This window comes from Panulirus ornatus, chromosome 19 (assembly GCF_036320965.1).
Source record: "Panulirus ornatus isolate Po-2019 chromosome 19, ASM3632096v1, whole genome shotgun sequence".
Classification (NCBI taxonomy): domain Eukaryota; kingdom Metazoa; phylum Arthropoda; class Malacostraca; order Decapoda; family Palinuridae; genus Panulirus; species Panulirus ornatus.
Genome location: NC_092242.1, coordinates 16,948,499 through 16,970,998, shown reverse-complemented (window position 1 = coordinate 16,970,998; position 22,500 = coordinate 16,948,499). Strand labels below are relative to the sequence as shown.

At 40.7% G+C, this 22,500-nt stretch overlaps 1 pseudogene; it reads right to left on the bottom strand.

Annotated features, from left to right (window-relative positions):
* LOC139755267 (uncharacterized) overlaps positions 1-111 on the bottom strand; it is a 2,061-nt pseudogene extending 1,950 nt beyond the window's left edge.
* Between the last annotated feature and the right edge of the window lie 22,389 nt (positions 112-22,500).

The following is a 22,500-nucleotide window of genomic DNA, read 5'->3' as shown; positions in this document are numbered from 1 at the left end:
TAGGGGGGAACTCTCCTCCTCCTCCCTCCTCCCTCTCTCCTGTGCCGTCGTCTCCTCCCGGGACCCGCCACAATGCCTCTGACTCCTCATATGTTTTACTATTTCTAGTTTTTCCACCTCGTCTCTGGGGTTTCCTCTCTCTTCTTCAAGTGTTACCAGTTATTCAATGGCTGCATTACCGGAATAAGAGGTCTTTGAGGATTAGGCTGTGAGGTGAGACCTGTTAATGTCTTGGTTAAGTCACAGATTTGACCTGGTATGGGGAGGTCACTCCAGCCTTGACTCCCCACGGATGAAAGCTTTATACAGAAAAGTCATCGTGCAAGCTTGCGATATATAAAGATTACGGTTTACGACCAAGTGTACAACTGAAACTACCTTAAAACATCACATTGATATATCAATTCAGTAAAGACTTCTTATAGATTAAAGGGATCGATCTGGTCGGCCAAAAGCCATCATCATCCGATTCCATTTGCAAGATCTCGACTTCAATCCTATCCGTTTGACAAAGCCAAAGACAATCGTCGACGTAGTTTCAAAATGCCCGGGTGTCTTGACTCTACGACTTCCTTAATGTGTTACCCCTTACCGCTGAGTTGTCTTCAAGCATTGTAAATTTTCGAGCTAGGTTATGTCGTGCTGCCCCTTGCAGCTACCTGGCTCATTACTGTAAATAATGTCAGTCTCAGATTACTGTGATTTTTCTGCTGTATAGATCTGTGAATCACAGGAAACATTTGCTAAATGTTCAGCCCAAGCAACTCTCTCTCTCTCTCTCTCTCTCTCTCTCTCTCTCTCTCTCTCTCTCTCTCTCTCTCTCTCTCTCTCTCTCTCTCTCTCTCTCTCTCTCTCTCTCTCTCTCTCTCTCTCTCACGGTAGTAGGTGGTAGGTAGCCACCGAGGAGGGACGTGTATTCATAGGTCGTACTATCCACGTAAGTATCGGGAGGGTGGAAGAGAGGTGTGCGGTAAGCCAACGGGAACCAGTGGCGAGCATTTCACTGAACTTATCGTGAAGCTTCGAGGTGTATGATTAACGAATACGGTGCGATGAACGAGCACATTTCCATAAAGGACACACCACCTACGAGAGAGAGGGATTCGAAGCGTTTGCCATTTGTCTTGAACTGGGTTTGCTAACTATTAGGCCATGGAGCCCACAATTGAGGAAAAGAGCATTCGATTACTTGTGATCGAATACCCTTCGTCTCACATACGATGCCATCCTTACCGGACAGAGAGTCTTATCATGGTCCTTCTCGCTCCAAACGTGATAAATGAAATAATGTAACCAGCCTCACACAGGTGTTTCAGAATGATGACTACATCATCTATATTAACATTACAATTTATCTTACAATTTGCATCATACACGTACATTAATTTTATGGATATGTATAGGAAAATGTATCTTATATTCCACAAATCTATAGAGATGAAAGTCTGAATTCGAGATGAAAGTCTGAATTCGAGATGAAAGTCTGAATTCGAGATGAAAGTCTGAATTCGAGATGAGAGTCTGAATTCGAGATGAAAGTCTGAATTCTACATAATGATAGGGATGCAGACCCAAATCTCTGCTCATAATCCTCAGGACGATGGTCCATGAATACCAACATGCAGTGAAAGTCGTGTAACACGGTGGTGATGTTTTCAGACTACGAACAACCGAGTCGCATACTTTCGCTCTGTTGTCTTCGGTTCTAACTCGTCGACGTCGTCCACGTTGACCAAGACAGTCACAACTAACTTTACCATAAAATCGTCGGATTTTGCGTCTTCTTGGCAAGGGTATGTTATACTCGGGGGCTTCGCGGTGCATTAGAGACCAAGAGAATCCAACAAATTTAGTGGAAGAAGAAAAGTAAACCTCCATCCCTATCGCCAGCGACTTAACTAGTCTTGCTGAAACGGCACATTTACATGATAAAATATGAGAGCTATTTGTAATTTATCATGGTGGTGATTTATTTTGAAAATTATGGACTTGAATAATCTATGACCTTTAATAAGCGTTACAGGCATCTTATCTGATGTTTTCTATTTTTGTGTAGGTGTGCACATGTAGAATGGTGTATCAGACACTGTGACTGTGTTCTGTTTAATGATATGAAAACACAGCAAAAGTTCACGTGTCTGTCTTAAGAATTTGTATCCTCCAGGACCCATCTCAAAGTGAAGACCAGTAATTGCACTCCTTTTCCTTCCTGAAAAGTGTACGTCTCGTTTTTTTCTCTTCATCTCTGATTGTGCTGTCATTATCATCACTATCTTATTGTTCCTCCTCCTCATTTTGGAGTGTTGGTGATTATCATCACTATTACATAAGTTCTTCCTGCTATTATCACGAACCCCCTAATGAACTGTTTAGATAAACCTTTCATGAATATGTCTCGAGACTCAAAGGTCTCCATTACTGAGATTTCGATTCATTTCATCTCTTTGGGAAATTTTATTTCAATAGTACCAAAAATATCTGTTTAGTTTCCTCTTCTCTGTCTTTAAACACTGGCTCTTTACTATTTACTACTAATGCAACAGTATATATATATATATATATATATATGTATATATATATATATATATATATATATATATATATATATATATATATATATATATATATATTTTTTATCATTTTCCTTTGTCGCTGTCTCCCGCGTTAGCGAGGTAGCGCAAGGAAACAGACGAAAGAATGGCCCAACCCACCCACATACACATGTATATACATACACGTCCACACACGCAAATATACATACCTATACTTCTCAATGTACTCATATACATATATACACACACATACATATACATATATACACATGTACATAATTCATACTGTCTGCCTTTATTCATTCCCATCGCCACCTCGCCACACATGGAATAACAACCCCCTTCCCCTCATGTGTGCGAGGTAGCGCTAGGAAAGGACAACAAAGGCCCCATTCGTTCATACTCAGTCTCTAGCTGTCATGTAATAATGCACCGAAACCACAGCTCCCTCTCCACATCCAGGCCCCACACAACTTTCCATGGTTTACCCCAGACGCTTCACATGCCCTGGTTCAATCCATTCACAGCACGTCGACCCCGGTATACCACATCGTTCCAATTCACTCTATTCCTTGCACGCCTTTCACCCTCCTGCATGTTCAGGCCCCGATCACTCAAAATCTTTTTCACTCCATCTTTCCACCTCCAATTTGGTCTCCCACTTCTCCTCGTTCCCTCCACCTCTGACACATATATCCTCTTGGTCAATCTTTCCTCACTCATTCTCTCCATGTGACCAAACCATTTCAAAACACCCTCTTCTGCTCTCTCAACCACACTCTTTTTATTTCCACACATCTCTCTTACCCTTACATTGCTTACTCGATCAAACCACCTCACACAATATATTGTCCTCAAACATCTCATTTCTAGCACATCCACCCTCCTCCGCACAACTCTATCCATAGCCCACGCCTCGCAACCATACAACATTGTTGAAACCACTATTCCTTCAAACATACCCATTTTTGCTTTCCGAGATAATGTTCTCGACTTCCAAACATTCTTCAAGGCTCCCAGAATTTTCGCCACCTCCCCCACCCTATGATTCACTTCCGCTTCCATGGTTCCATCCGCTGCCAAATCCACTCCCAGATATCTAAAACACTTTACTTCCTTCAGTTTTTCTCCATTCAAACTTACCTCCCAATTAACTTGACCCTCAACCCTACTGTACCTAATAACCTTGCTCTTATTCACATTTACTCTTAACTTTCTTCTTTCACACACTTTACCAAACTCAGTCACCAGCTTCTGCAGTTTCTCACATGAATCAGCCACCAGCGCTGTATCATCAGCGAACAACTGACTCACTTCCCAAGCTCTCTCATCCACAACAGACTGCATACTTGCCCCTCTTTTTAAAACTCTTGCACTAACCTCCCTAACAACCCCATTCATAAACAAATTAAACAACCATGGAGACATCACACACCCCTGCCGCAAACCTACATTCACTGAGAACCAATCACTTTCCTCTCTTCCTACACGTACACATGCCTTACATCCTCGATAAAAACTTTTCACTGCTTCTAACAACTTGCCTCCTACCCCATATATTCTTAATACCTTCCACAGAGCATCTCTATCAACTCTATCATATGCCTTCTCCAGATCCATAAATGCTACATACAAATCCATTTGCTTTTCTAAGTATTTCTCACATACATTCTTCAAAGCAAACACCTGATCCACACGTCCTCTACCACTTCTGAAACCACACTGCTCTTCCCCAATCTGATGCGCTGTACATGCCTTCACCCTCTCATTCAATACCCTCCCATATAATTTCCCAGGAATACTCAACAAACTTATACCTCTGTAATTTGAGCACTCACTCTTCTCCCCTTTGCCTTTGTACAATGGCACTATGCAAGCATTCCACCAATCCTTAGGCACCTCACCATGAATCATACATGCATTAAATAATCTTAGCAACCAGTCAACCATACAGTCACCCCCTTTTTTGATAAATTCCACTGCAATACCATCCAAACCCGCTGCCTTGCCGGCTTTCATCTTCCGCAAAGCTTTTACTACCTCCTCTCTGTTTACCAAATCATTTTCCCTAACCCTCTCACTTTGCATACCACCTCGACCAAAACACCCTATATCTGCCACTCTATCATCAAACACATTCAACAAACCTTCAAAATACTCACTCCATCTCCTTCTCACATCACCACAACTTGTTATTCACTCCCCATTAGCCCCCTTCACTGAAGTTCCCATTTGCTCCCTTGTCTTACGCACTTTATTTACCTCCTTCCAAAACATTTTTTTATTCTCCCTAAAATTTAATGATACTCTCTCACCCCAACTCTCATTTGCCCTTTTTTTCACCTCTTTCACCTTTCTCTTGGCCTCCTGCCTCTTTCTTTTATACTCATTTGCATTCTTTCCCTGCAAAAATCGTCCAAATGCCTCTCTCTTCTCTTTCACTAGTAATCTTACTTCTTCATCCCACCACTCACTACCCTTTCTAATCAACCCACCTCCCACGCTACTCATGCCACAAGCATCTTTTGCGCAAGCCATCACTGTTTCCCTAAATACATGCCATTCCTTCCCCACCCCCCTTACCTCCTTTGTTCTCACCTTTTTCCATTCTGTACTCAGTCTCTCCTGGTACTTCCTCACACAAGTCTCCTTCCCAAGCTCACTTACTCTCACCACCCTCTTCACCCCAACATTCTCCCTTCTTTTCTGAAAACCCATACAAATCTTCACCTTCGCCTCCACAAGATGATCAGACATCCCTCCAGTTGCACCTCTCAGCACATTAACATCCAAAAGTCTCTCTTTTGCACGCCTATCAATTAACACGTAATCCAATAACGCTATCTGGCCATCTCTCCTACTTACATACGTATACTTATGTATATCTCGCTTTTTAAACCAGGTATTCCCAATCACCAGTCCTTTTTCAGCACATAAATCTACAAGCTCTTCACCATTTCCATTTACAACACTGAACACCCCATGTATACCAATTATTCCCTCAACTGCCACATTACTCACCTTTGCATTCAAATCACCCATCACTATAACCCGGTCTTGTGCATCAAAACCACTAACACTCATTCAGCTGCTTCCAAAACACTTGCCTCTCATGATCTTTCCTCTCATGCCCAGGTGCATATGCATCAATAATCACCCATCTCTCTCCATCAACTTTCAGTTTTATCTATATCAGTCTAGAATTTACTTTCTTACACTCTATCACATACGCCCACAATTCCTGTTTCAGGAGTAGTGCTACTCCTTCCCTTGCTCTTGTCCTCTCACTAACCCCTGACTTTACTCCCAAGACATTCTTAAACCACTCTTCCCCTTTACCCTTGAGCTTCGTTTCACTCAGAGCCAAAACATCCAGGTTCCTTTCCTTAAACATACTACCTATCTCTCCTTTCTTCTCATCTTGGTTACATCCACACACATTTAGACACTCCAATCTGAACCTTCAAGGAGGATGAGCACTCCCCGCGTGACTCCTTCTTCTGTTTACCCTTTTAGAAAGTCAAAATACAAGGAGGGGAGGGTTTCTGGCCCCCCGCTCCCGTCCCCTTTAGTCGCCTTCTACGACACGTGAGGAATGCGTGGGAAGTATTCTTTCTCCCCTATCCCCAGATATATATATATACATATATATATATATATATATATATATATATATATATATATATATATATATATATATATATATATATATATATATATATATATATATATATATACATATATATATATATATATATATGGGGGAGGAATGGGATGTATTTAGGGAATCAGTGATGGATTGCGCAAAAGATGCTTGTGGCATGAGAAGAGTGGGAGGTGGGCTGTTTAGAAAGGGTAGTGAGTGGTGGGATGAAGAAGTAAGAGTATTAGTGAAAGAGAAGAGAGAGGCATTTGGACGATTTTTGCAGGGAAAAAATGCAATTGAGTGGGAGAAGTATAAAAGAAAGAGACAGGAGGTCAAGAGAAAGGTGCAAGAGGTGAAAAAAAGGGCAAATGAGAGTTGGGGTGAGAGACTATCAGTAAATTTTAGGGAGAATAAAAAGATGTTCTGGAAGGAGGTAAATAGGGTGCGTAAGACAAGGGAGCAAATGGGAACTTCAGTGAAGGGCGTAAATGGGGAGGTGATAACAAGTAGTGGTGATGTGAGAAGGAGATGGAATGAGTATTTTGAAGGTTTGTTGAATGTGTCTGATGACAGAGTGGCAGATATAGGGTGTTTGGGTCGAGGTGGTGTGCAAAGTGAGAGGGTTAGGGAAAATGATTTGGTAAACAGAGAAGAGGTAGTAAAAGCTTTGCGGAAGATGAAAGCCGGCAAGGCAGCAGGTTTGGATGGTATTGCAGTGGAATTTATTAAAAAAGGGGGTGACTGTATTGTTGACTGGTTGGTAAGGTTATTCAATGTATGTATGACTCATGGTGAGGTGCCTGAGGATTGGCGGAATGCGTGCATAGTGCCATTGTACAAAGGCAAAGGGGAGAAGAATGAGTGCTCAAATTACAGAGGTATAAGTTTGTTGAGTATTCCTGGTAAATTATATGGGAGGGTATTGATTGAGAGGGTGAAGGCATGTACAGAGCATCAGATTGGGGAAGAGCAGTGTGGTTTCAGAAGTGGTAGAGGATGTGTGGATCAGGTGTTTGCTTTGAAGAATGTATGTGAGAAATACTTAGAAAAGCAAATGGATTTGTATGTAGCATTTATGGATCTGGAGAAGGCATATGATAGAGTTGATAGAGATGCTCTGTGGAAGGTATTAAGAATATATGGTGTGGGAGGCAAGTTGTTAGAAGCAGTGAAAAGTTTTTATCGAGGATGTAAGGCATGTGTACGTGTAGGAAGAGAGGAAAGTGATTGGTTCTCAGTGAATGTAGGTTTGCGGCAGGGGTGTGTGATGTCTCCATGGTTATTTAATTTGTTTATGGATGGGGTTGTTAGGGAGGTAAATGCAAGAGTTTTGGAAAGAGGGGCAAGTATGCAGTCTGTTGGGGATGAGAGAGCTTGGGAAGTGAGTCAGTTGTTGTTCGCTGATGATACAGCGCTGGTGGCGGATTCATGTGAGAAACTGCAGAAGCTGGTGACGGAGTTTGGTAAAGTGTGTGGAAGAAGAAAGTTAAGAGTAAATGTGAATAAGAGCAAGGTTATTAGGTACAGTAGGGTTGAGGGTCAAGTCAATTGGGAGGTGAGTTTGAATGGTGAAAAACTGGAGGAAGTGAAGTGTTTTAGATATCTGGGAGTGGATCTGTCAGCGGATGCCATCATGGAAGCGGAAGTGGATCATAGGGTGGGGGAGGGGGCGAAAATTTTGGGAGCCTTGAAAAATGTGTGGAAGTCGAGAACATTATCCCGGAAAGCAAAAATGGGTATGTTTGAAGGAATAGTAGTTCCAACAATGTTGTATGGTTGCGAGGCGTGGGCTATGGATAGAGTTGTGCGCAGGAGGATGGATGTGCTGGAAATGAGATGTTTGAGGACAATGTGTGGTGTGAGGTGGTTTGATCGAGTAAGTAACGTAAGGGTAAGAGAGATGTGTGGAAATAAAAAGAGCGTGGTTGAGAGAGCAGAAGAGGGTGTTTTGAAATGGTTTGGGCACATGGAGAGAATGAGTGAGGAAAGATTGACCAAGAGGATATATGTGTCGGAGGTGGAGGGAACGAGGAGAAGAGGGAGACCAAATTGGAGGTGGAAAGATGGAGTGAAAAGGATTTTGTGTGATCGGGGCCTGAACATGCAGGAGGGTGAAAGGAGGGCAAGGAATAGAGTGAATTGGAGCGATGTGGTATACAGGGGTTGACGTGCTGTCAGTGGATTGAATCAAGGCATGTGAAGCGTCCGGGGTAAACCATGGAAAGCTGTGTAGGTATGTATATTTGCGTGTGTGGACGTGTGTATGTACATGTGTATGGGGGGGTTGGGCCATTTCTTTCGTCTGTTTCCTTGCGCTACCTCGCAAACGCGGGAGACAGCGACAAAGTATAAAAAAAAAAAAATATATATATATATATATATATATATATATATATATATATATATATATATATATATATATATATATATATATATATATATATATATGCATATATATATATATATATATATATATATATATATATATATATACATATATATATATATATATATATATATATATATATATATATATATATGCATATATATATATATATATATATATATATATATATGTATATATATATATATATATATATGTATATATATATATATATATATATATATATATATATATATATTTTTTTTTTTTTTTTTTATACTTTGTCGCTGTCTCCCGCGTTTGCGAGGTAGCGCAAGGAAACAGACGAAAGAAATGGCCCCCCCCCCCATACACATGTACATACACACGTCCACACACGCAAATATACATACCTACACAGCTTTCCATGGTTTACCCCAGACGCTTCACATGCCTTGATTCAATCCACTGACAGCACGTCAACCCCTGTATACCACATCGCTCCAATTCACTCTATTCCTTGCCCTCCTTTCACCCTCCTGCATGTTCAGGCCCCGATCACACAAAATCCTTTTCACTCCATCTTTCCACCTCCAATTTGGTCTCCCTCTTCTCCTCGTTCCCTCCACCTCCGACACATATATCCTCTTGGTCAATCTTTCCTCACTCATTCTCTCCATGTGCCCAAACCATATATATATATATATATATATATATATATATATATATATATATATATATATATATATATATATATATATATATATATATATATATATATATATATATTCATATATACATATATATATATATATATATATATATATATATATATATATATATATATATATATATATATATATTCATATATACATATATATATATATATATATATATATATATATATATATATATATATATATATATATATATATATGTGTGTGTGTGTGTGTCTGTGTGTGTGTGTGTCATTACTGCTGATACAAAGTGTGGGTTTTAGTTCGCCCCCACAATATGGAGGTAGAATCCACGATGAACGCATTCGTATCTGCTCACGAATGTGATCCAAACTTTGGTTACTTAAGTTTTAGATCTGAGTTCAGTTCTCGACTGCTATTTGTAGTGTGGACATATTAACTTCATTACCGATGCAAAATGATGAGCTTTTCAGTATTCCACCAAAGGTAGATCTCCCTGACCTATATTCCAAGCTTCAGAGGCGAACTCTGTGATCGTAGACTACCTTATGTTTAACCTTACATCTTGACTGTATAACTGTTATCACGTATTAGTAATATATCATAAAACATTGACTAGTATTTCATAAAGGATTCTTCTCGCTGGAGCAGGTAAGTAAACACATATCATTAAAATAATTTCTCGTTTCAAAGTCGAATCATCACCTTCCATTTGTGGGACCAGCAGTGGATTACCACCTCCACATCCACCTACAGACTACGATGCTTCTTTGAAACTCTTAGGTGAATATTCATAGGAGAAAAGGTAGGAGAGCTTCATCCATCTAACGCTGGCTCTTATCAGATGGGAAATAGTGGAAGGTCTGGGCCCAGAGAGGCCCGAGCGGCGCGCCCAAAGTAATTGATTATGAAGGGTATCGACGCTTGGATCTCACGAACCTAAAGGATCAGTGATATTAATAGTAACCGAGATCTCGGGCGAATGAAGCAGCTCCGGATCATTCGTCTTCAGTTGTCTTACATTCCACGCGTTGCAAATTCAGGTCTTGTACTTACTTGCCCCTGGGGTTGTTGACTTGTTCACGCTTTGATTATGATAATTCTTTTTTTTCTGGTGTGTTTTGCTTGTTCCTTCATAGAAGAAATGATGTTAGTCAGGGCAAAGCGGACTTTAGTTAATCTAGTATTCTGGCTCATGAGATGTCCGAAGCGAGTATGAAGCAGCGCCACTCAAACGTCATCGAGACAATGGGAGGCTCGCCATGTTGTGATGGCATCTCAGGTATACGTCTTTTTCGTTGCCTCTGTATCTTATTCTTTTTCCCTTCTTCCTCCTCATTTGACAGCATTGGTCTCTCTCTCTCTCTCTCTCTCTCTCTCTCTCTCTCTCTCTCTCTCTCTCTCTCTCTCTCTCTCTCTCTCTCTGTTTTAAGCAATTTTTCTGGATTATTTTTCTATACTAGAGTATTCTTTGTGTTTATCTACAGTTGAGTATACAAATGAATGTGTTTGTATTGGAATCATCGCTCATATGTTTACCATAGATTACGTGAGGGATTTTTCTGAATACATCTGTGATGAGACAAATATTCCATTTACTTCAGTGTAAGGTTCCCAGGCTTTTTCCTGCAACAAGGTTACCTGGTGAAGAGATTTATATATATATATATATATATATATATATATATATATATATATATATATATATATATATATATAGAGAGAGAGAGAGAGAGAGAGAGAGAGAGAGAGAGAGAGAGAGAGAGTCAGTGGTAACCTTTCGATCAGAATTATCCATCTCCTCTTTTCTGGAATGAGTCTTATCTGTTTATGAACTAATAACATCAACAACCATCTCATTCTCGTTTTCACTGACCCTCTTCGTAAAGAAGTACAAGCCAAACATCGCGTTTGAAAACGACGTTGTTATCATACCATTCTAGTCAACCAATGAAAGACACAGTGAGCTGGTGTCTGCCAAGTGATGTAAGCATCCCCTTTCCCTCCCTTAACATCTCTGTACTGATCATTACCACTATCTACACCACCCCTTATTATCACCATATGTCCCAGTCCTGTACCTATCATCTCGCTGCGATACTCACGACTCAAGAAAATCTGAAGAATTCTGTTTTTTTTTTTTTCTGGCAAGTGTTGAGACGTGACGTGACGTCACCAATAATGAACGGGTTTCATACCCGTTCCACTCACACCTCTGACTGTCTCTCTCTCTCTCTTTTTTTTTCTTAGCAGAATTCGGGGAATGTTGCTGAGAGTCATGCGGTGTATTAACGAATATTTATCAGTGAATTTTCACTTAATTCTGGACGCTGCAGGATGGTGGCAAAACACTGGAAGGAGTAAATGATGACAGTTACTTGGTTGGTTGTCTGGTGTTTTATAAAGAGGAGAGACCGAGAAATGAAGTTAGAGAGAGAGAGAGAGAGAGAGAGAGAGAGAGAGAGAGAGAGAGAGAGAGAGAGAGAGAGAGAGAGAGAGAGAGAGAGAGAGAGAGAGAATTATTCAGGGGAAGCAGGTGGAAGTAACAGATAAGAAAAGATACTGATAAGACTAGGGAAACGAATGGATAGAATATTTTAACTGAGAACCATCAATGTCAGCAAGTCCATCCCCCCTTCCTCTTGTCCTCCCTCCCCACCTCATCCTGCCAGCTCTTTCTCTTTCTCGCCACACCATCCTCTTCCTCCTCCTCCTCCTCCCTCTCCCTCTCCCTCTGCATCTTACACTCGCATTTGTATTGCATGCAACCCACCATTACCTCCTCCTTGAGTGTGCTTAGCTCCCTTAATAGGCGTTCATTGCACCCTAAATCACAATTTGCGACCAGTTACCACTCTTAACCCTTCCTATTGAATGATTAATATATATGTAATCCCCAGTAATCACCCATGATGTGTGTAATCCGGCACAGTACCTTACAGGTGGTAGGTTCTCGACAGCAACCTCCCAGGTATGCAGTACCGTCGTTGCCCTAAGAGTGTTAAAGTGAGGATTGCAATCCTCTTACACCCTCGGTGTCGGGGTGGCTCGGTCAGATTTTTCTGGTACCTCTCGAAGTTCTTAGTGTATGTAAAAGAGATCAGAGTCCGGAAGGTAGAGAGGACGATGGGTAGTTAAGAGGAGAAGTGACTCCAAATTATAGAGCTAGTGAGGGGCAAATGATGTTGAGATGTAGGCTTGAAGCGAAGTATTGGCTAGAATTTAATTCTGAACGTCGTTTGTGGCAAGTCTCCTCAGACATGAATATCCCTGCAGGAGAATAAGCATTTTGCTTCGCTCGTTTTAAGTCTTTACTTGTGAGCCTGCGTCTGTGTCTGCTGCTGACATCAAATTTATCTGTTCTTAAATACCTGGTGAGATCAGACAGGGTTAAGCCTTTAACAGATCTGCATACCAGTATTAGAACACCTAGGTTTCTCTCTTGTTTTAGATTCATTAAAACCTTAAGATTGCTTTTATTAAATTTGTTTCTTGGTGGTTTGCCGCTGTACTCCCACCGTTTTCTGCATTTTAGGTTAACTGACCAAAATTGAAAGTAATACACGAAGTGGGGACGCTCCAGTGAACTGTAAAATGTAGGGATAATATTGACATATCTGTAATCTACTGGCCTTCCTGTTATGTCTGTCTTATCTTTCTTTTGTCGTCTTTGCAACGCTGTTTACCTGGTTTCAGATTTCCAAGGATCATTGTTTATCAGCATCAAAATTCATTCGTCTATCGTAATCCAAGTCGATTATTTCATCTATGTCAGTTTGTATAGTTGCAGACGTTCATATGTGGTCATTTTTTTAATCAATCCTTAGTCTGATGTCATCTGCGAGTTATGACATTTCACATCATTCTACTTATAAGAAATAGTACTAATACCTGGTCAGCTCACGGGCCTGTCAGTGAGAGGCCACGTCACCGGGCAAGGACACATCTCACTTATTTCGATTCGAGTTACAAGCTGTCCCACACAGTTGTGGTGCTCTACCCTTGACAAAGCTGTTTCCCATTTATGTATCTACCAACCAGAGGAAGGATTAACAGCTGGGTAGGCTGTGTACAGCCTTCTAGTGTATTAGTCAAGAGCGTTAACTATAACGCTACTACGCCTCCTTTTCATGTCAATATTTCTAATGTCCATCAAAAAGAAGTGATGGCCCCAAGATTGATCCTTGCTGCACTCCACTTGATACGTCTAACAATTCTGAGGTTTGACCGTCGCTACGTCCGGCAAACCAATTTTCTAGTCATCGAAATACACTCGAATCAGTACCAGCTGAATCTACATTCACAACACGACAACATACTGCTACACCACAATGTATAATCGTATGGGTCTCAGTCATGCACACTACCACGAATTAATGACATTCAACCTTTTATGTACAGTACGAATCCGTGATGAATCGACGTGGCTTGTTGGGTCGGTGGTGGGAGAAGAAGCTCGAGGTCAGGTTTCCCAAATGACCCTTTCATAGGTCGGCAGTTGACCCAAGACAGCACAGAGAGCAGATTCTTGGACGTAGCATCAGCTACGAAGGTGAATACCCTTAATTGTGACTAATGAAAACGTCATGCAGCTCTAGTCGCCTTATGAATAATTGGATACATTAGAACATTGTTGAGATGAAAGATAAAACAGAAACAGGTTCTGAAGGAGAGAAACGAAGAAGCAGAAAATAGCGAGGTATACATCAGAGCTCACAGGTGTGTTTAGTACACCACCGTGGGATGAGGGTGGTATTTGTGCTGGCCATAAAAATTTCATTCTTGGCTATAATCAGCTTGTAGAGAAGACAGAGGAGAAATTGAATGGCTCTGAGATCTTAATCTCACCGACTATCGTCCTTAATGCTATAGGAAGTCATAGGATGACCCTGCAACCAAAGGAAAAGATAATGTCTAATGATCTAATAATATCTAATGATCTCGATACTCAGTCATACAAGTTTCAATTTTAGAAGAGAAAAGATTTTGACTCAGAAATCGTAGTCTTCCTAGCTTGCAGTTCGCCAGTTCCTTTAGCAGTGAGACTCTGCTTGTGGTCTTAACGTAGGTAGTGAAAAAGGACAGCGGTTCTGAAAGGTTTATTTCATCTATGAATTATCATCAATCCATGGAATATCTGAGGTGGTAATACCCCAGACCAAATACGTACTTGATTAGTCGCGATGGATTTCGGTTCGCATGGATACCTTCTTCAGAGAATCTCAGTTTCCATGCAGAAGGCTTTTGCGAAAAGGGACACCAAGGGATATCTCCATCCTTCAGGAGACTGTGATAACAGTAGAGGTAGAGAACTTATTATAATTCCCGTAATTTCCAACTTCAGGACAAAAGAAATATCTTGTCAGTTACGATGGAAACTTAGCCTTGGTGGAGGCTTTGAGGAGAGTCACTAACCATTGTTCTGCTGAAGATGCATCAGGGACCATAGAGTCGTCATTCAACTCACTGGTTTCACTAGGCCAGACACTTGCACGAGTAAGCTAATTCTTAATTGACTCGATATCGACCCATCCTGAGTACAAATATCTAAGTAAGTGAAGGTAATAAACTCATTCTTGTATGATTTTAGTGAATGATGACACTGAAACAATGATATAAACGCTAGTGTTCTCTTGGACTGAATTTATGTTTAGAAGTTCTTATAAAAATGGACGGTAGGTCAAGACTGGAAATACAGTAAGATACAACTAAGAATCAGATGTGCAACTCATCTGTAATCCGTTTGATGCTGAATTAGATAGGAAATTCGAGGAAGTTAAGATTTTACTAAAGCTTTTCCCAGCTACGTCCATATCGCTTTGATTAACATCATCCCAGATTTGTCTGTCGATAGTAATGCGATCATTGATAATTGCAAATAAAAGATCTAGCAATTTTGCACTTACTCAAAGTTGTACCATAAAAAGTGCTTGTAGGTGGAACGTTCGCATTCTTGTATTCGTTTGAGTTACCGTTATTTGCAGTGAGTATACCCAAGCGCTAATTCATCAGCTGAATGGTAAACTCGGAAGTGATTCTTAGTCTATTTCCAGTTCGCGTGAATATTGCCATACAAGGTAATGTTGTCGCTACAATTGACGCTGGTTATCATCATCGTCCATTCATCTATGTTTCAGTTGCTGAACATTGCAAGAATTTAGAGTAGGCGGTAGTGGTAGTTTGGGACACTACTGGTTTTCACTGAATCTTTAGAACCACGCATATGGTCCACGTTGGAGCCTCACCTCACCTCACGTTTTACAGGACTTGGTGTACAGATGGTCCAAATTCACGACGTCCTCATACACACATGATGTGCGCCAGTTAGTCAATCGTACGGTCCAGATATTGGCCTGATCCCTAGTTCCTGTGAAACATACATAACACTAGTTCTGGGTCAGCTATCACCCTTCCTGGGGTCACAAAAGACCTCGGATTTGACACCAGCGCCAGAAATTATGGAACGACAGTTCTCTTGGCACCGACAACCAACTACCACCTTTTTTGGACAAAGATGACCCAGGTGTTGATCACATAACCACCATCGGTTATGGAACAAACACTAACGGACCAATCATCGATCTAATTACTATATGTTCTGGAACACAGAAAGCCAAGGAGATATCAATAGAAGCATTAGGAGTACCGGAACACGAATGATTTGGGTATTAATTCACTTATCTACTGCCTTGATGGTTTATTGTAGGTACTCACGAAATGATCATCAATGATACTGAAGCACTGACCTCGAAGGTCACTTACCCACTATCAGTACTACTGGTTGTACCAGAGACAATCTTACTGTATTATCCAATGAGACTTCCACCACCAGTCCTGCGAAACAGATGACCCATATGCTTCCTCAAACACTACCCGTCCTGCAACACAAGTGATTCATATGCTTACTCAACTACTACCAATTTTGCAACACAGATGATGCAGATGCTGGACCAGCTAGCACCAAGAGTGGATCAAGGATGTTTCAGTTGCTGACTACCACCAGTCCAGTGGCTTGAATGACCCAGCCAATGTTTAACCTTTCACGACTCTTGCAACATGAATGGTACAGGTAATGACTTAACAATCACTGTTCATGCAACACACGTAGCTCAAGACCTGACACAAGCACTACCAGTCCTTTAAGATGACCTTGGTACTGATTCAACCACAATCAGCTCCTTGGGAACTAATGATCATGACACTTATTCATCCATCGTTCCCTCTGGACCACATACAACCCAGGAGTTGTTATGAGATTTAACCATCTACTGGTAGAAGAAGGAGGAGGAGGAGGAGGAGGAGGAGGAGGAGGAGGAGTAGCCATACCAATCCCACGAAGTAACGAGGATTTAAACATTGATGTGACTAAGAGTGAAAACCCCCACAAAACCTGCGTCTCACACTACGTCATGACAAACAACAAAGGTCACCAGTGCCAAGCACGTATTGCAAAATGCTTTATTCTGGTATTCCCGTGCGGCCCATGTCCTCTCCATTACCCGCAGACCCGAACTATCTCGCTGACTCACAGAATAAAGATACTGTACTGGATCGAGCGCGCGGGTCATGACAGCCGAACAATAGTGTTGTGTAACTTATCGTCAACTATTCACTGTTGTTGTTACTCGTGTCCATATTTAGCACGTTCATACGCTACGTACTCTGGCTTCTTATATCATCGCTGTCCAGCAACCAGTGGCAACAAAGGGTGGACTCCTATCACAGGTAAGACAATATAGAAAGTGGACCCCTGCTGTTTCTGGTCTCCTATCTGATCCTTTGTTTTGTCATCAGAGGATGTCATTATTATTCCTCTTCTCCTCTGCGTGGTTCCTTACCCTTCTCTTTTCTCAAGACGAGATATCATCAGTTTGCTCTGGCAATGTTTATGATCTTTAAAGGCTTTCGGAATAAAGCATAGACTATTGTTAAATGTCCTTCAGTGCAAGTACGTAGGAAGAGAAAAAAAAAGAGCCCCTTAATCATACATAATATTCAAAGGGACCATCTTAGCTTTCCATTACCTGTCACTAGACGCTCCCGGACCAAGAGAATATTAGTAAGACCTTGAAGATCAGTGTAGATAAACCCTACAGGCAGGAGTTACGAGTCTGAGAAACAAGGGTGGGGCCGTTTAAAGGAGGTAAGATGGAATCGGAATCAACACAGGGATCTGATCCTTTGGGAGTGTACCACCAGTCATCCACCTAACGGGCGTAGCGCACAACCAGGATTGACCCAGTATAGCATGGCACTTCTTGGCAGTCTACACATCAGTAGTACCTGCTTTGATATCACAGGTGCCATTGTCTTCCTGTGCGTATGTGCACGTAAGTCTCGTTATGAGATAGAGGAGAATAATGTTCCAGTTAGGATTTCATTCTTGTAATGTGTAGGGCAGGTCATCATTTGGAAAGTAGATAGTGAAGCGCCCATATACATCGAGTCACAAACAAAAGTCCACATCAAAGCCAGGCTCTAGCTGAAAGATAAGGAAATTGATAAAAGGAAAAAAGAAAAGAGGGAAAAATCTATTACGAATTTTGGGGGAAGTGGAAAACCTGTCATTTAAAAAGTGCCAGGTCATAGTTATTGGGAAAGACAAGAGAGGGTACAGAGTTCCGAAGCTTTGAGGTGTAGGAAAAACAAACAGTTATCAGAACAGCCCACCCCTGAGTTGCCAACAGCCACACAGTAATCATGTGACAGAATCTTGTAGAGTATTGCGTGGTCTAGCTAGTGGTGGGGGCACACATTCAGCCAGCTCTCGGGAGCAAAAACCAAAATAATACCTATTGAAGAGGGAAAGTGAACCATCATTGCGGCGTAGGGCAAGATGGTCAAGTTTTGAAGTTAGTCTGAGAGAGAGTTTATAGGTCGGACCACTTTCGACTCAACTCTGTCAAATAAAGATGGAGAATAAATGAACAATGAACAATGGCAACGGTGAAGGAACATTCAGGATAGTAAAGGAAGTAGCACAACACACATTTATCAAAGATGAGACAATACTGAAAAGAAAGACTTCAGTCATAAAGGGAAAAGGCTGCAGCAATTTAGATTCTTACAGAGAGTCGTAAAGACTAGTTTATAGAATGTATACTGGTAAATATCATGTACCAGAATGTTAACAAACACACTAAGATCACAGGGAATGATACACCATCATTACTAGATCTTATCTTCACACGTACTAGCATGGATATTGAAAATATCACGTATAACATCCCATCTGGAAAACTTATCATGTAACGAAGAAGATAGATTATATATATATATGATAATGTCAAGAGAAATGATATGATATGAGACGAAGATCTAAAGAGCAGATATGATCGAGGAAACTAAACAAAACTCATCAATTTCTATGGCAGAATAAAACTTAGTACTTCTATACACTCGATGAAAAGGATATGGGTGCTCAATATGTTAAATATTATGACACACCGTCCAATGGATACTGAGAAATTTTAGTCTAACCAGCTACAACAACGTGGTGGCTCTGATGTTAAAAAGGTTAATATCGGCCACTGGCGACATATTCTGTCAAATGCTTAGAAAATAACGTATATCTATATGAATGATATCTAATATCATATGCGCACTGAGACTATCGTCTGCACCACTAGGCTCGGCCTATCGCCGACTCCACCGTGCAACAGCTGCTGCTGTGCTTCAGTAATCACCAAGCTGAGCAGTGATATCAGAGAACACAGTAGCCTTCATCATGGAGGGATATGGTAACGTGTTGCCTGTGATGTATCCATCGTGACTGGTATGACCGTGCCATTGGTCGCCGTCAGAGACTATGTTAACTGTAATGCCACAGTGTGGCGTGTTCCATGAGCCGAGTAATGAAGCAGTGAACCTTATCTCGGGTGTTGCAATGCTCGTTGTGTGGTTCATACCTGATGGACGAATCACAGTCAGGCATACCAACCCTCCCACAACATTAGGAGGTGGTTGGATGCTTCTGCTACTGAGTGCACGTTCATTGAGTTATAAAGTCCCGCACGGTGGACGCGGCTGACTTCCTGAGAGCAGTGTGAACTCCATATACATATATATATATATATATATATATATATATATATATATATATATATATATATATATATATATATATATATATATATATATATATATATATATATATATACACACACACACACACACACGATCACCGCCTTAAAGAGAAAATGTCAGTGAATGCTTTCGTTTATTACATCCTCAGAGGTTGTAATAAACGAAAGTACTCACTGATCTTATTTTCTCTTTCCGGTGGTGATTGTGCACTTACCTCTTCACGGCGAAGTGAATATATATATATATATATATATATATATATATATATATATATATATATATATATACTACTAACACTACTAACCTGACCAGCTTGCAAGACACAGGAATGCTTCATACACACAGGAAAAAATAATAGAATGATTTACGTTCTTTTTATTTTTTTTTCGTCTCACTGACTCACTGGATAACTCTTACTGTACTTGTCTTACAAAAACCTTAAATATGAAAATCTAATTATAAGAACACGAGAACCGTTGTATTATTTGTAGTAACACTGCTTCCTAAACTTTATCATTATTCAGTTTATTCAGATACATTAGACGTTATCTATTTCTTCTTTCCTCATGAAGATAACACTGTACAAGAGAGGCTTCAGAAAGAACAGTTGCTCCAGACATCTCTAAGAATCCCGAACGTGAACTTAGAATACTTTTTTTAGACTCACTGCCTCTATTACTTAAGTGGCTTACTATTGTCATAAGTTTATCACATATGTGTTTGCGTTTGTGTTAGTTTCATCAACGTGTTTGTGTTTGCATAGTTGTGTGTGTGTGTGTGTGTGTGTGTTGTGTGTATTGTCTGTAGTGTGTGTGTGTGTGTGTGTGTGTGTGTGTGTGTGTGTGTGTGTGTGTGTATGTGTGTGTGTGTGTGTGTGTGTGTGTGTGTGTGTGTATTGTCTGTATGTGTGTGTGTGTGTGTGTGTGTGTGTATGTGTCTGAGACAACAAAGTACACTTCTGTAAATATTTTCCAAATATGAGGTTCTCGTGCGATGTTTCCTCTCCCTCACTCCCAGTTTTATGGTCGGTTAAGTTGGAAATGACACATGCCTTCCTATTCATGTATGTACAATATGAAAGGTGGGCTATATCACCAACGTAGACGCGTTTAACTTTGATAACAAATGGCAATGATTACGACCCGTGAAAGTCACGATGAACTTGAAAGAAACGTGGATCACTTGATACCAAAAGTTTCAGTGAAACATTCGTACTCCTGTTTCAAAAGAGTGTAAATCGTCATCACAGTAAACGTCAGGTTGGGGAAAAGCTTAGGCAAACCCTGAGCGCATAACCCGCCACGCAGCGCTAATGGATTTTCTGTTTTTGGTAGCAGATAAATGCCTGAAACATCATCGTATATTCATGGCAAGAGCTGGGGCGGCATTTGTGCACCCACGAGGGGGAATGGGCGTTGCTGGATCATTATTATGGCAGCCCATGTGTGTGTGTGTGTGTGTGTGTGTGTGTGTGTGGCTGCTTGTCTCTACGTTAACCAATGGTGGGTGGCGACCATCACTCAGGGAGCTTATAGGGTCTGACTGGGTCAGATGGGCTAATGAATGACGTCATGATAATGAGTTGTCCTGTCATATGGCACTTGGGCAACTGCTCTACAGAGAACCAGATTGGTTATTATGCAGTTCTTTTTCCACTGCAGCTTACGTCATCATTGACAGTAGTTTTGTTTATTTTAATCTGTATGGATGTATCTCTAGTGGTGATTTTTATAAGCGCTTGTAAATTTCTTTGATACTCTGGTAAAAATGAGCAAAATATCACATCAGCAGACGATGTTTTGGTAAGAAAAAAAAAGATTTGGCAGTTATTTTGTGTGTAATAATTTCGTGTTTCCTCCTCAACCACATCCTCTCGTGACTGTAACAGACCCGACCATGGCAACGGAGAAGGTCAAGAATGATTGTCATGGCAGATCCACCAGTGGCCATAGACATCGCATGGCAATCAGTGGTGTCTCTTGCCCTGGCGTTCTTGAATATATGGCGTCCCCACAGAACTACATCTTGGTCCAAACTTATTTCCTACGTGAATATTCAAAATAACAAGGAGAACCTGAGCTGAGGGTAAATTCTCCACCCTCAAATTTATGAGCCATTTTCGTGCGACGCTATGAATTGTGTATTTATCGATCTAGTAACAATTGTGGAACTTGAAGCCTAAAGTTCATGATACTTTATAGATACTGAAGAACATTATGATAGTATACACTCACAATGATGTCTACAGATATGCACCAAAATTCACGTACGTTTAAAACTTCTGAAATCTGATGCATTTCACGGGCGTTTTTGCTAGAACCAGAATTCCACGACGCATCGTTCGACTGCCACTTGCTAACTGGTTTTATAGCCAATGTTGCTCCGACGACACAATCTCAGTGAGAAGTATGACCATTCACTCGTGGTTGCTGCTGTGTCTCACTACCTGTTTTCCAAATAAGTAATGACAATAGTTTCTGTAGAATCAGATGCTACGTTTTGTCCTTTGATCCACCATAATAAAGCCAAAAGACAATATAAGAATAGATCTAAGAATGTCTGTACATGGTTTACGTATCTCAAATTGTTGAGAAAAGTACTTCAACTGAATCATAATGAACAATTTGTGATTCCAAGAATGACAAGTACGTCAAACTATCTTACATAACTTCTTTCCATAAACAATGTTTTTGCCATAGTAGGCAATACTTTAATAAATTTTAAAGAACTCTCAGAGTAATATAAAGGACAAAAAGGAATTGGAAAATGCATTCAAACAGCAACAGATTGTTCGACCACTCTCTGGTCGCATGTTATAGCAAAAGAATTTAGAGAAATATGATGTGTAGAAAGTACAAAGGGAAGTCGATATAACTATGATTGGACTAGAAGCGAAGCCTTTGTCAGGTCTGTCTTTAAGCATATTTATGATGCTATTTGACCCCTGTCGCTGGTGTATCATTCGATAAGTTAGCAAATATTACTCACGGAAGATTTCAGTACTCTCTGTCATTCGAATATAACTTTGATCCACATTAATTCATTCCAGATTCATTCAGATTGAAACGAAGGGGTGTAGTTTTAGCGGGGGGATCGAACCACACCCAACCCAGGTGTTCATCCTTCCTCCGGAATCGGGTGATGAGTGGGTGCCTG